A 14,013-nucleotide genomic window follows, 5' to 3' on the forward strand; every position below is an offset into this window, starting at 1 on the left:
AGGGAATTCTTTGAAATAGCTAGAATGCCCAATGTCTTGGGAGCAATAGATTGCACCCACATTGCACTGCATTCTCCAGAAGATGACTTGCCCTTCCGAAATCGCAAACACTTTCATAGTCTCAACGTGCAGTTTGTGACGCACGGATGCGGATTATGCAGGTGTGTGCGAATTTCGGCGGGGCTTGTCATGATGCCCGCATCCTCAGACAGTCGTCCCTGTGGCGGCAGTTTGAGGGCAGACAGTTTCCTCCTGGGTGGCTCGTTGGTGAGTACTTGTGCACAACATGGTTAAGTAGTTAGACAATTGCCACTGTAATCTTCAAAAACAGTTGTGTTTGTGTAATGTGCAGCTCTAGGATGCAATTTAACCATTTATTTCTCTTTTAGCAAATGCCGCATATGTAGCATGTCCTAGCTTAAATGGGCAGATATAGAATGCGCTTTAACCATGTAATTGTCTCTTTCCGCAAATGTCTAGTTTTAGCTCCAGATATGTAGCATGTTTTAGCTTAAATGGGCAGCTCTAGGATGCAATTTAACCATTTCTTTCTCTTTTAGCAAATGTCTGGTTTATGCGAAATACGATATGTAGCATGTCTTAGCTTAAATGGGCAGATAGACAATGCGCTTCAACCATCTTATTGTTTTTCAGCAAATGTCTATTTTAGGGGATTTTCGTGTACACGAATTGTATTTTAATATAATAATTTGAACTATATTTCTTATATTTGTCATTTTGTTATTTATAGGTGATTCGGGTTACATGAGCCGGCCTTGGCTCATTACGCCATTACGTAACCCCACGGACGAGGCCCAGGAGCGCTACAATCGGGCGCACAAGCGGACTAGGGCTGTAGTGGAGAGGATGTTTGGGCTCCTCAAAATGTGGTTACGATGCCGAGACCTCCAATACAGCCCTAGTAAGGTGGCGAAGATCGTTATAGCCTGCAGCGTCCTGCATAACATTGCTCAGCGGGCTGGGATGCTGAAGGCCGTCCAAGCGCCCCGAGACCTCCTCCAAGATGATGAGGATGAGTCTGTTCTAGAGGGGCCATTCCAGAACGAGGGGCTCAATGTCAGAGCAAACATCATCAACCGCCACTTCAGACGGTACATACTAGAAGTTATATAAGAGCATTGCGAATATGTGTGAATTTGAGGGAAATGAGAATTAGGGAATTGTGGAAACATGTTAGGATTGTTCATCAAATTATTTAAAAAAAAAAGGTAATTTATTATTATTATTATAGGTAATTTATACATCAGATGATTCTGGCATTGGGTCCTGTAATGACTTCGCCACCTGGTTTTCAAAGACAACATCAGATGGTAAGTATAAACGATGTATGGACTGTGGGTGGGGGAATTTTGCACAATCAGCCATCATATGGCATACATTTTAAAAACAAAATTTATGCTTACCTGATAAATTTATTTCTCTTGTGGTATATCCAGTCCACGGGTTCATCCATTACTTGTGGGATATTCTCCTTCCCAACAGGAAGCTGCAAGAGGACACCCACAGCAGAGCTGTCTATATAGCTCCTCCCCTAACTGCCACCCCCAGTCATTCGACCGAAGACGAGCAAGAAAAAAAGGAGAAACTATAGGGTGCAGTGGTGACTGTAGTTTAAAAATAAAAAACACCTGCCTTAAAATGACAGGGCGGGCCGTGGACTGGATACACCACAAGAGAAATAAATTTATCAGGTAAGCATAAATTTTGTTTTCTCTTGTAAAGGTGTATCCAGTCCACGGGTTCATCCATTACTTGTGGGATACCAATACCAAAGCTTTAGGACACGGATGAAGGGAGGGACAAGGCAGGAACTTAAACGGAAGGCACCACTGCCTGTAAGATCTTTCTCCCAAAAATAGCCTCCAAAGAAGCAAAAGTATCACATTTATAGAATTTAGAAAAGGTATGAAGCGAAGACCAAGTCGCCGCCTTACAAATCTGTTCAACAGAGGCCTCATGTTTAAAAGCCCATGTGGAAGCTACTGCTCTAGTAGAATGAGCTGTAATTCTTTCAGGAGGCTGCTGGCCAGCAGTCTCATAAGCTAAGCGTATTATACTTCTTAGCCAAAAAGAAAGAGAAGTTGCCGAAGCCTTTTGGCCTCTCCTATGTCCAGAGTAGACAACAAACAAAGCAGATGTTTGACGAAAATCCTTAGTAGCTTGTAAATAAAACTTTAAAGCACGAACCACATCAAGATTGTGTAATAGACGTTCCTTCTTTGAAGAAGGATTAGGACATAGTGAAGGAACAACAATCTCCTGATAGATATTCTTATTAGATACCACCTTAGGAAGAAACCCAGGTTTGGTACGTAACACTACCTTATCTGCATGGAAAATCAGATAAGGGGAATCACATTGTAAAGCAGATAACTCCGAAACTCTTCGAGCCGAGGAGATAGCTACTAAAAACAGAAATTTCCAAGATAAAAGCTAATATCTATGGAATGCAAAGGTTCAACGGAACCCCTTGAAGAACTTTAAGAACTAAATTTAAACTCCATGGCAGAGCAACAGGTTTAAACACAGGCTTGATCCTAACTAAAGCCTGACAAAACGCCTGAACGTCTGGAACTCAGCCAGACGTTTGTGCAAAAGAATAGACAGAGCAGAAATCTGTCCCTTTAAGGAACTAGCTGACAAACCCTTCTCCAATCCTTCTTGGAGAAAAGATAATATCCTAGGAATCCTGACTTACTCCATGAGTAACCCTTGGATTCACACCAATGAGGATATTTACACCATATCTTATGATAGATTTTCCTGGGTGACAGGCTTTCAAGCCTGAATTAAGGTATCAATGGACCGATTCGGAAAAAACCACGCTTTGATAGAATCAAGCGTTCAATCTCCAAGCAGTCAGACATAGAGAAATTAGATTTGGATGTTTTGAAGGGACCTTGAAGTAGAAGGTCCTGCCTTAGCGGCAGAGTCCATGGTGGAAAGGATGACATGTCCATCAGATCTGCATACCAAGTCCTGCGTGGCCACGCAGGGGCTATCAAGATCACCGAAGCTCTCTTCTGCTTGATCTTGGCAATCAGACGAGGGAGCAGAGGAAACGGTGGAAACACATAAGCCAGGCTGAAGGAACAGGGCGCTGCTAGAGCATCTATCAGCACTGCCTTGGGATCGCTGGGCCTGGACCCGTAACAAGGAAGCTTGGCGTTCTGACGAGACCCCATGAGATCCAGTTCTGGTTTGCCCCAAAGTTGGATCAACTGGGCAAATACCTCCGGATGGAGCTCCCACTCCACCGGATGAAAAGTCTGTCGACTTAGAAAATCCGCCTCCCAGTTCTCTACTCCTGGGATATGGATAGCTGAGAGATGGCAAGAGTGAACCTCTGCCCATAGAATTATCTTTGAAACCTCCAACATTTGCCAGGGGGCTCCTTGTTCCCCCCTGATGGTTGATATAGGCTACAGTCGTGATGTTGTCCGACTGAAATCTGATGAACCTGACCGCAGCTAGCTGAGGCCAAGCCTGAAGAGCATTGAATATCGCTCTTAGTTCCAGAATGTTTATCGGAAGGAGGGCCTCCTCCTGATTCCACAAACCCTGAGCCTTCAGGGAGTTCCAGATTGTACCCCAGCCCAGAAGGCTGGCATTTGTCGTTACTATAGTCCATTCTGGCCTGCGGAAACTCATTCCCTTGGACAGATGGACCCGAGATAGCCATCAGAGAAGAGAATGCCTGGTCTCTTGATCCAGATTTAGTAGAGGGGACAAATCTGTGTAATCCCCATTCCACTTATTGAGTATGCAAAGTTGCAGTGGTCTGAGATGTAGGCGGGCAAACGGAACTATGTCCATTGCCGCTACCATTAATCCGATTACCTCCATACACTGAGCCACTGATGGACGAGAAATGGAATAAAGAGCATGGCAGGGAGTTAGAAGTTTTGACAACCTGACCTCTGTCAGATAAATCTTCATTTCTACTGAATCTATCAGAGTTCCTAGGAAGAACTCTTGTGAGAGGTGAGAGAGAACTCTTTCCTTCATTCACCTTCCACCCGTGAGACCTTAGGAATGCCAGAACAATGTCCGTATGGGACCTGGCGATTTGAAAAGTTAACGCCTGTATCAGGATGTCGTCTAGGTAAGGGGCTACTGCTATACCCCACGGTCTTAGAACCGCCAGAAGGGACCCTAGAACCTTTCTAAAGATTCTTGGTGCCGTGGCTAACCCGAAGGGAAGAGCCACAAACTGGTAATGCCTGTCTAGGAAGGCGAACCTGAGAAAATGATGATGATCCCTGTGTATCGGAATACGTAGATAAGCATCCTTTAAATCCACTGTAGTCATATATTGAACCTCCTGGATCATAGGTAGGATGGTTCGAATAGTCTCCATCTTGAAGGATGGGACCCTGAGAAATTTGTTAGATTTGTCTGAAAGTTCCCTCTTTCTTGGGAACTATAAACAGATTTGAATAGAAGCCCTGCCCCTGTTCCTCCTTTGGAACTGGGTGGATCACTCCCATAACTAGGAGGTCTTGAACGCAATGTAAGAATGCCTCTCTCTGTATCTGGTTTGCAGATAACTGTGAGAGATGAAATCTCCCCTTTGGAGATGAAGCTTTGAAATCCAGAAGATATCCCTGGGAAACAATCTCCAGAGCCCAGGGATCTTGGACGTCTCTTGCCCAAGCCTGGGCGAGAGAGAAAGTCTGCCCCCCACTAGATCCGGTCCCGGATCGGGGGCTACTCCTTCATGCTGTCTTAGAGGCAGGCAGCAGGCTTTTTGGCCTGTTTCCCCTTGTTCCAAGCCTGGTTAGGTCTCCAGGCTGGCTTGGACTGGGCAAAATTTCCCTCTTGTTTTGTAGAAGAAGAAGATGAAGCTGCGCCACTCTTGAAGTTTCGAAAGGAACGAAAATTAGTCTGTTTGGTCCTTAACTTGTTGGACCTATCCTGGGGAAGGGCGTGGCCTTTTCCTCCAGTAATATCAGAAATGATCTCCTTCAGTCCAGGCCCAATAGGGTCTGCCCTTTGAAGGGGATCTCGAGAAGTTTAGAATTTGAAGTGACATCAGCTGACCAGGATTTAAGCCATAGCGCCCTACGTGCCTGAATGGCAAAACCTGAATATTTAGCCGTTAGCTTGGTTAAATGAAAATCGGCGTCAGAAATAAATGAATTGGCTAACTTAAGAGCTTTAAGCCTGTCAAGGATATCATCCAACGGGGTCTCTACCTGTAAAGCCTCCTCCAGAGACTCAAACCAGAAAACCGCTGCAGCAGTGACTGGGGCAATGCATGCAAGAGGCTGGAGAATAAAACCATGTTGTATAAAGATTTTCTTAAGGAAACCCTCTAATTTCTTATCCATAGGATCTAGGAAAGCACAACTGTCCTCGACAGGAATAGTTGTACGCTTAGCTAGGGTAGAGACTGCTCCCTCCACCTTAGGGACCGTCTGCCACGAGTCCCGTGTAGCGGCATCTATAGGAAACATTTTCTTAAAAGCAGGAGGGGGAGAGAACGGCACACCTGGTCTATCCCATTCCTTAGTAATAATTTCTGAAAACCTCTTAGGGATTGGAAAAACATCAGTGTAAACAGGCACTGCATAGTATTTATCCAATTTACATAATTTCTCTGGGACTACAATGGTGTCACAGTCATCCAGAGTCGCTAAAACCTCCCTGAGCAACACGCGGAGGTGATCAAGCTTAAATTTAAATGCTGTCATTTCAGAGTCAGACTGAAGTAACGCCTTCCCTGAATCAGAGAAGTCACCCACAGATAGAAGCTCTCCTGCTTCAACTTCTGCACATTGTGAGGGTATATCAGACATAGCTACTAAAGCATCAGAGAGCTCTGTATTTGTTCTAGCCCCAGTAAACGTATTGGACGCGCTAGATGTACTTGGCGTCCCTTGAGCGGGAGTTATAGGTTCTGACATGTGGGGAGAGCTAGATGGCATAACCTCCCTTTTGTCAGTCTCAGAAACCTGAGGTGATAAATCTTTAAAAGCCATAATATGGTCTTTATAACTTATAGAAAGGTCAGTGCATTTGGTACACATTCTAAGAGGGGGTTCCACAATGGCTTCTAAACATAATGAACAAGGAGTTTCCTATATGTAAGACATGTTTAACAGACTAGTAATGAGACCAGCAAGCTTGGAAAACACTTTAATAAATGTGAAAAAAGCAAGAAAACGGTACTGTGCCTTTAAGAGAAAAAGACTACCACATAAACTGCAAAACAGTGAAAAAAATTAGTAAACTCTACGAAATTTTTACAGTGTATATAAGGGACTAAAGCAGCATTGCCACCCACTTGCAAATGGATGATTAACCCCTCAGGCCCAAAAAACGAATTAGAAAAACATTAAACCTGTTAACAAACAGTCAAACACACTGCCACAGCTCTGCTGTGGCTCCTACCTTCCTTAAAAAAACATAATTTATGTAAGAACTTACCTGATAAATTCATTTTTTTCATATTGGCAAGAGTCAATGGGATATACAATCCTACCAGGAGGGGCAGTTTCCCAAACCTCAAAATGCCTATAAATACACCCCTCACCACACCCACAATTCAGTTTAACGAATACCAAGCAGTGGGGTGATAAAGAAAGGAGTAGAAAGCATCAACAAAGGAAATTTGGAAATATTGTGCTTTATACAAAAAATCATAACCACCATAAAAGGGTGGGCCTCATGGAATCTTGCCAATATGAAAGAAATAAATTTATCAGGTAAGTTCTTACATAAATTATGTTTTCTTTCATGTAATTGGCAAGAGTCCATGAGCTAGTGACATATGGGATATCAATACACAAGATGTGGAGTCTTCCACTCAAGAGTCACTAGAGAGGGAGGGAATAAAAATAAAAACAGCCATATTTCGCAGAAAAAATTAATCCACAACCCAAAAAAAAACTTTATTTTCATTTTGAAAGAAAAATAAATAAATAAAAAAGCAGAAGAATCAAACTGAAACAGCTGCCTGAAGAACTTTTCTACCAAAAACTGCTTCCGAAGAAGCAAATGCATCAAAACGGTAGAATTTAGTAAATGTATGCAAAGAAGACCAAGTCGCCGCTTTGCAAATCTGATCAACTGGAGCTTCATTCTTAAAAGCCACGAAGTGGAGACTGATCTAGTAGAATGAGCTGTAATTCTCTGAGGCGGGGACTGACCCGACTCCAAATAAGCTTGATGAATCAACAATTCAACCAAGAAGCCAAGGAAATAGCAGAAGCCTTCTGACCTTTCTAGGACCAGAAAATAAAACAAATAGACTGGAAGTCTTCCTAAAATCTTTAGTAGCTTCCACATAATATTTCAAAGCTCTTACCACATCCAAAGAATTCTTAGATTAGGACACAAGGAAGGGACAACAATTTCTCTACTAATGTTGTTAGAATTCACAACCTTAGGTAAAAATTGAAAAGAAGTCCGCAAAACTACTTTATCCTGATGAAAAATCAGAAAAGGAGACTCACAAGAAAGAGCAGATAGCTCAGAAACTCTTCTAGCAGAACAAATAGCCAAAAGGAACAACACTTTCCAGGAAAGTAGTTTAATGTCCAAAGAATGCATAGGCTCAAATGGAGGAGCCTGTAAGCCTTCAGAACCAAATTAAGACTCCAAGGAGGAGAAATTGATTTAATGACAGGCTTAATACGAACTAAAGCCTGTACAAAACAGTGAATATCAGGAAGTATAGCAATTTTTCTGTGAAATAAAACAGAAAGAGCGGAGATTTGTCCTTTAAAGGAACTTGCAGACAAACCCTTATCCAAACCATCCGGAAGGAACTGTAAAATTCTAGGAATTCTAAAAGAATGCCAGGAGAATTTATGAGAACACCATGAAATGTAATTCTTCCAAACTCTATAATAAATCTTTCTAGAGACAGATTTACGAGCTTGTAACATAGTATTAATCACTGAGTCAGAGAAACCTTTATGACTTAGAAACTAAGCGTTCAATTTCCATACCTTCAAATTTAATGATTTGAGATCCTGATGGAAAAACAGACCTTGAGATAGTAGGTCCGGCCATAACGGAAAGTGGCCAAGTCAGGCAACTGGACATCTGAACCAGATCCGCATACCAAAACCTGTGTGGCCATGCTGGAGCCACCAGCAACACAAAAGACTGTTCCATGATGATTTTGGAGATCACTCTTGGAAGGAGAACTAGAGGCGGGAAGATGTTAAGCAGGTTGATAACACCAAGGAAGTGTCAGCGCATCCACTGTTTCCGCCTGAAACATCCCTGGACCTGGACAGGTATCTGGGAAGTTTCTTGTTTAGATGAGAGGCCATGAGATCTATCTCTGGAAGCCCCCACATCTGAACAATCTGAGAAAACACATCTGGATGGAGAGACCACTCCCCTGGATGTAAAGTCTGGCGCTGAGATAATCTGCCTCCCAATTGTCTACGCCTGGGATATGCACCGCAGAGATTAGACAGGAGCTGGATCCGCCCAGGCAAGTATCCGAGATACTTCTTTCATAGCTTGGGGACTGTGGAGTCCCACCCTGAGAGATGACATAAGCCACAGTTGTGAATTGTCTGTCTGAAAAACAAGATGAACGTTCTCTCTTTAGCAGAGGCCAGAATGAAGAGCCCTGAGAATTGCATGGAGTTCTAAATATTTATTGGTAATCTCGCCTCTTGAGATTTCCAAACCCTTGTGCTGTCAGAGATCCCCAAACAGCTCCCCAACCTGAAAGACCTCGCATCTGTTGAGATCACAGTCTAGGTTGGGCGAACAAAAGAAGCCCCTTGAACCAAACGATGGTGATCTATTCACTATGTCAGAGAGTGTCGTACATTGGGATTCAAGGATATTAATTGTGATATCTTTGTATAATCCCTGCACCATTAATTCAGCATACAAAGCTGTAGAGGTCTCATGTGAAAACGAGCAAAGGGGATTGCGTCCGATGCTGCAGTCATGAGGCCTAAAACTTCCATGCACATAGCCACTGAAGGGAATGACAGACTGAAGGAGCCGGCATGCTGCGACCAATTTTAAACATCTCTTGTCTGTTAGAGACAGAGTCATGGACACTGAATCTATCTGGAAGCCTAAAAAGGTGACCCTTGTCTGAGGAATCAAGAAACTTTTTGGTAAATTGATCCTCCAACCATGTTTCCGAAGAAACAACACTAGTTGATTTGTGTGAGATTCTGCAGTATGTAAAGACTGAGCTAGTACCAAGATATCGTCCAAATAAGGAAACACCGCAATACCCTGTTCTCTGATTACAGATAGTAGGGCACCCAGAACCTTTGAAAAGATTCTTGGAGCTGTTGCTAGGCCAAATGGAAGAGCAACACACATTGGTAATGCTTGTCTAGAAAAGAGAATCTCAGAAACTGATAGTGTTCTGGATGAATCGAATATGAAGGTATGCATCCTGCAAGTCTATTGTGGACATATAATGTCCTTGCTGAACAAAGGCAGAATAGTCCTTAAAGTCACTATCTTGAAAGTTGGTACTCTTACATAACGATTCAAAATTTTCAGATCCAGAACTGGTCTGAACAAATTTTCTTTCTTTGGTACAATGAATAGGTTTGAATAAAACCCCAAACCTTGTTCCTGAGGAGGAACTGGCATGATTACCCCTGAAGACTCCAGGTCTGAAACACACTTCAGAAAAGCCTGAGCTTTTACTGGATTTACAGGGATACGTGAGAGAAAAAATCTTCTCACAGGAGGTCTTACTTTGAATCCTATTCAATACCCTTGAGAGACAATGCTCTGAATCCAATGATTTTGGACAGATTTTATCCAAAAATCCTTGAAAAACCTTAATCTGCCCCCTACCAGCTGAGCTGGAATGAGGGCCGCACCTTCATGCAGACTTAGGGGCAGACTTTGGTTTCCTAAATGGCTTGGATTTATTCCAATTTGAGGAAGGCTTCCAACTGGAAGCAGATTCCTTGGGAGGAGGATTGAGTTTTTGTTCCTTATTCTGACGAAAGGAACGAAAACGGTTAGAAGCCTTAGATTTCCCCTTAGGTTTTTTATCCTGAGGCAAAAAAATTCCTTTTCCTCCAGTGATAGTTGAAATAATAGAATCCAACTGAGAACCAAATAAATTATTACCTTGGAAAGAGATAGTAATCTAGATTTAGATGTCATATCAGCATTCCAAGATTTAAGCCACAAAGCTCTTCTAGCTAATACAGCTAAAGACATGGATCTAACATCAATTTTGATAATATAAAAAATGGCATCACAAATAAAATGATTAGCATGTTGCAGTAAGCGAACAATGCTAGATATGTCAAAATCCAATTCATGTTGCGCTAAATTTTCCAAACAGAAAGTTGATGCAGCTGCAACATCACCCAAAGAAATAGCAGGTCTGAGAACATGACCTGAATATAAATAGGCCTTCCTTAGATAAGATTCAAGCTTCCTATCTAAAGGATCCTTAAAGGAAGTGCTATCTTCCATAGGAATAGTGGTACGTTTAGCAAGAGTAGAAATAGCCCCATCAACTTTGGGGATCTTTTCCCAAAACTCTATAGATTTTGCTGGTAAAGGATACAATTTTTTAAACCTTGAAGAAGGAATAAAGGAAGTACCCTAGAAATCATATCAGAAATAGCCTCAGGAATGGGAAAAACACCCGGGGAAACCACAGGAGGTTTAAAAACAGCATTTAAAAGTTTATTAGACTGAACGTCAATAGGACTGGTTACCTCAATATCCAAAGTAATTAACACTTCTTTTAATAAAGAACGCATATACTCTATTTTAAATAAATAAGTAGATTTGTCAGTGTCAATATCTGAGGAAGGATCTTCTGTTTCAGATAGATCCTCATCAGAAGAGGATGAATTATTATGTTGTTGGTCATTTGAAATTTCATCAGCTAAATGAGAAGTTTTAAAAGACCTTTTACGTTTATTAGAAGGTGGAAATGCAGACAAAGCCTTCATAATAGAATCAGAAACAAATTCTTTAAAATTTACAGGTATATCATGCACATTAGAAGTTGAAGGAACTGCAACTGGCAATGTACGATTACTGATAGAAACACTATCTGCATGTAAAAGTTTATCATGACAACTATTACAAATGACATTCGGTGGAATAATTTCTACAATTTTACAACAAATGCACTTAGCTTTGGTAGAACCGATGTCAGGCAGCAATGTTCCAGCAGAAACTTCAGAGGCAGGATCAGATTGGGACATCTTGCTCAATGTAAGAGAAAAAACAACATACAAAGCAAAATTATCTATTTCCTTAAATGACAGAAGGAAATACATGAACCTGACTCATGGCAAATATAAGTACAATACATATATTTAGAACTTTATATAATTTGCATAAAGTGCCAAACCATAGCTGAGAGTGTCTTAAGTAAATGAAAACATACTTACCAAAAGACACCCATCCACATATAGCAGATAGCCAAACCAGTACTAAAACAGTTATTAGTAGAGGTAATGGTAAATTGAGAGTATATCGTCGATCTGAAAAGGGAGGTAGGAGATGAATCTCTACGACCGATAACAGAGAACCCATGAAAAAGACCCCCGTTAGAGAAATCATTGTATTCAATAGGTACTCCCTTCACGTCCCTCTGACATTCGCTGTACTCTGAGAGGAATCGGGCTTCAACAATGCAGAGAAGCGCATATCAACGTAGAAATCTTAGCACAAACTTACTTCACCACCTCCATAGGAGGCAAAGTTTGTAAAACTGAATTGTGGGTGTGTTGAGGGGTGTATTTATAGGCATTTTGAGGTTTAGGAAACTTTGCCCCTCCTGGTAGGATTGTATATCTTATATGTCACTAACTCCAGGACTCTTGCCAATTACATGAAAGAAACGATTATTGCAGGAACAAAACCCTCTATAGAGGTCCTATAAGCCAGAGGACTCCTTCAGGGAAGCTGGATGTCTCAGACTGAAGACGAAAATAGGCCCCTCCCACCATGCACTCAAAGTCAGAGGGCCTTAAAAAAGTACTCCTAGGAGTAATCTAACATGCCATGTGGAAACTAGGCCCCAAATAAAGATTTATCACCCTCAGTGTAAAAACGTTTGCATGATTTATAAATAAAAACGTTTTTTCTCTAAGTAATATAGGTATTAACATGAATATTATCCCTTTTTGCAAGCATGATCCCAGTTGTTGTTAAATCACTGTATCAGGCTTACCTTAAATATACCAGGCACTGTCAGCATTTTCTAGACCTTATCTCTCTAGAAAAAAATATACTGAACATACCTCAAAGCCGCCCCCCCAACTGAAGTTTTCTTTCCATACTCTTCAGTTATGTGTGAAAACAGCAATGGACCTTAGTTACAAACCGCTAAGATCATCAAACCTCCAGGCAGAAGTCTTCTTCCAATTTCTGCCTGAGAGTAAAAACAGTACCACGCCGGTACCGTTTAAAAATAACAAACTTTGATTGAAGGTAAAAACTACACTAAGTCACCACATCTCTCGATACTTCCTTTCTTGTCGAGAGCTGCAAGAGAATGACTGGGGTGGCAGTTAGGGGAGGAGCTATATAGACAGCTCTGCTGTGGGTGTCCTCTTGCAGCTTCCTGTTGGGAAGGAGAATATCCCACAAGTAATAGATGAACCCGTGGACTGGATACACCTTTACAAGAGAAATGTAGTATTTAGTTTACACATTACTAGATTTTTGGATACTCCAAAAGGGATCCTATAGCAATACTATATGCTTCCAAGTCATATTCCTAGTCATACATCAGAGGTTAGGTCTGCACAATGTATGGCTCATCTTCACACTTGATTAATAGAACATAACACAGGATGCTACACACGCTTTAGTAAGCTAGTGATATAGTTTCATAATGCAGACAGCCTGAAGCTATGAGTTTGTTCCTTCCCCTGTAGAGTGACACCGTGATAGATATATAAGATCTATGAGTCTGACGCTTTACTTGCAGAGCGACAGAATGACACATAGAAACGGTAGCAAATAGACTCCACACTCAATAAGCCATCTCAGCAGCCACCAAATGTAAAACTTTGAATTATATTTGAACATCTTTAAAAACAGCTGGTGAGGAAGGGTTGGACGGAGCTGAAAGGATCCTATGTTATTTGAACATGAGCCATGCAAAAATCAGCCAATATAATTAGAGCTACTAAAATCCTATTGGCTGTTCAAATCAGCCAATAAGATTTCAGTAGCTCTCATTCTATTGGCCGATTTCAAAATTTCAGCCAATAGGAATGCAAGGCACCTCAATAAAAATAGGGTACCTTGCATTCAATCTTTAGTGTGCAATGGACGATCGCATGAAGAGATGAGGATCGCCGCTGAGGATGCTTGCATTGGGGAAGCCGGCTCCTCACCTTCGCTCCAGATGGATAGAAGATGATGGAGCCGCCTGGAAGAAGACTTTCTCTGCCGGACTTCAAAAACATGGAGTACCTATTTGGGGCTTAATCTTAGGCTTTTTCTTTTTTTAGATTAGGGTCTTTTGGGCTGTAAAAGAGCTGATTGCCCTTTTAAGGGCAGTAAAAGAGTTGAATGCAATGCCCATACAAAGTGCTATTGGTAGTTAAGTTTAGATTTTGGGGGTGTTTTTATTTTGAGGGGGCTTTTTAATTTTCATAGGGATTAGGTCTCTTTATTTTTGATAATTTTGTTTATTTTTTCTGTAATTTTAGACTTATATTTTGACTGGCTAAAAATGCAATTCTGACAAAAGAACTGAAATAAGGGGTCAGTTTGCAGAGCCATAGATACAAGGTAATCACAGAGGCAAAAAGTATATTATAACTTTGTTGGTTATGCAAAATTGGGGAATGGGTAATAAAGGGATTATCTACCTTTTTAAACAACAAAAATTCTGGTGTTTACTGTCCCTTTAATTTAGGGGGCTTACTAATTAAATTAGTTATTTGCATTGTGGGGGGTTGGTGGTTTAGTAGTTAATAGGTTAATTAGGTTTATTGGGATGTGGGGGGTTTGGCGGTTAATTACGATGTGGGGATGGCGGTTTAGAGG

The sequence above is a fragment of the Bombina bombina genome, chromosome 7, assembly GCF_027579735.1.
Source record: "Bombina bombina isolate aBomBom1 chromosome 7, aBomBom1.pri, whole genome shotgun sequence".
Lineage (NCBI taxonomy): Eukaryota > Metazoa > Chordata > Amphibia > Anura > Bombinatoridae > Bombina > Bombina bombina.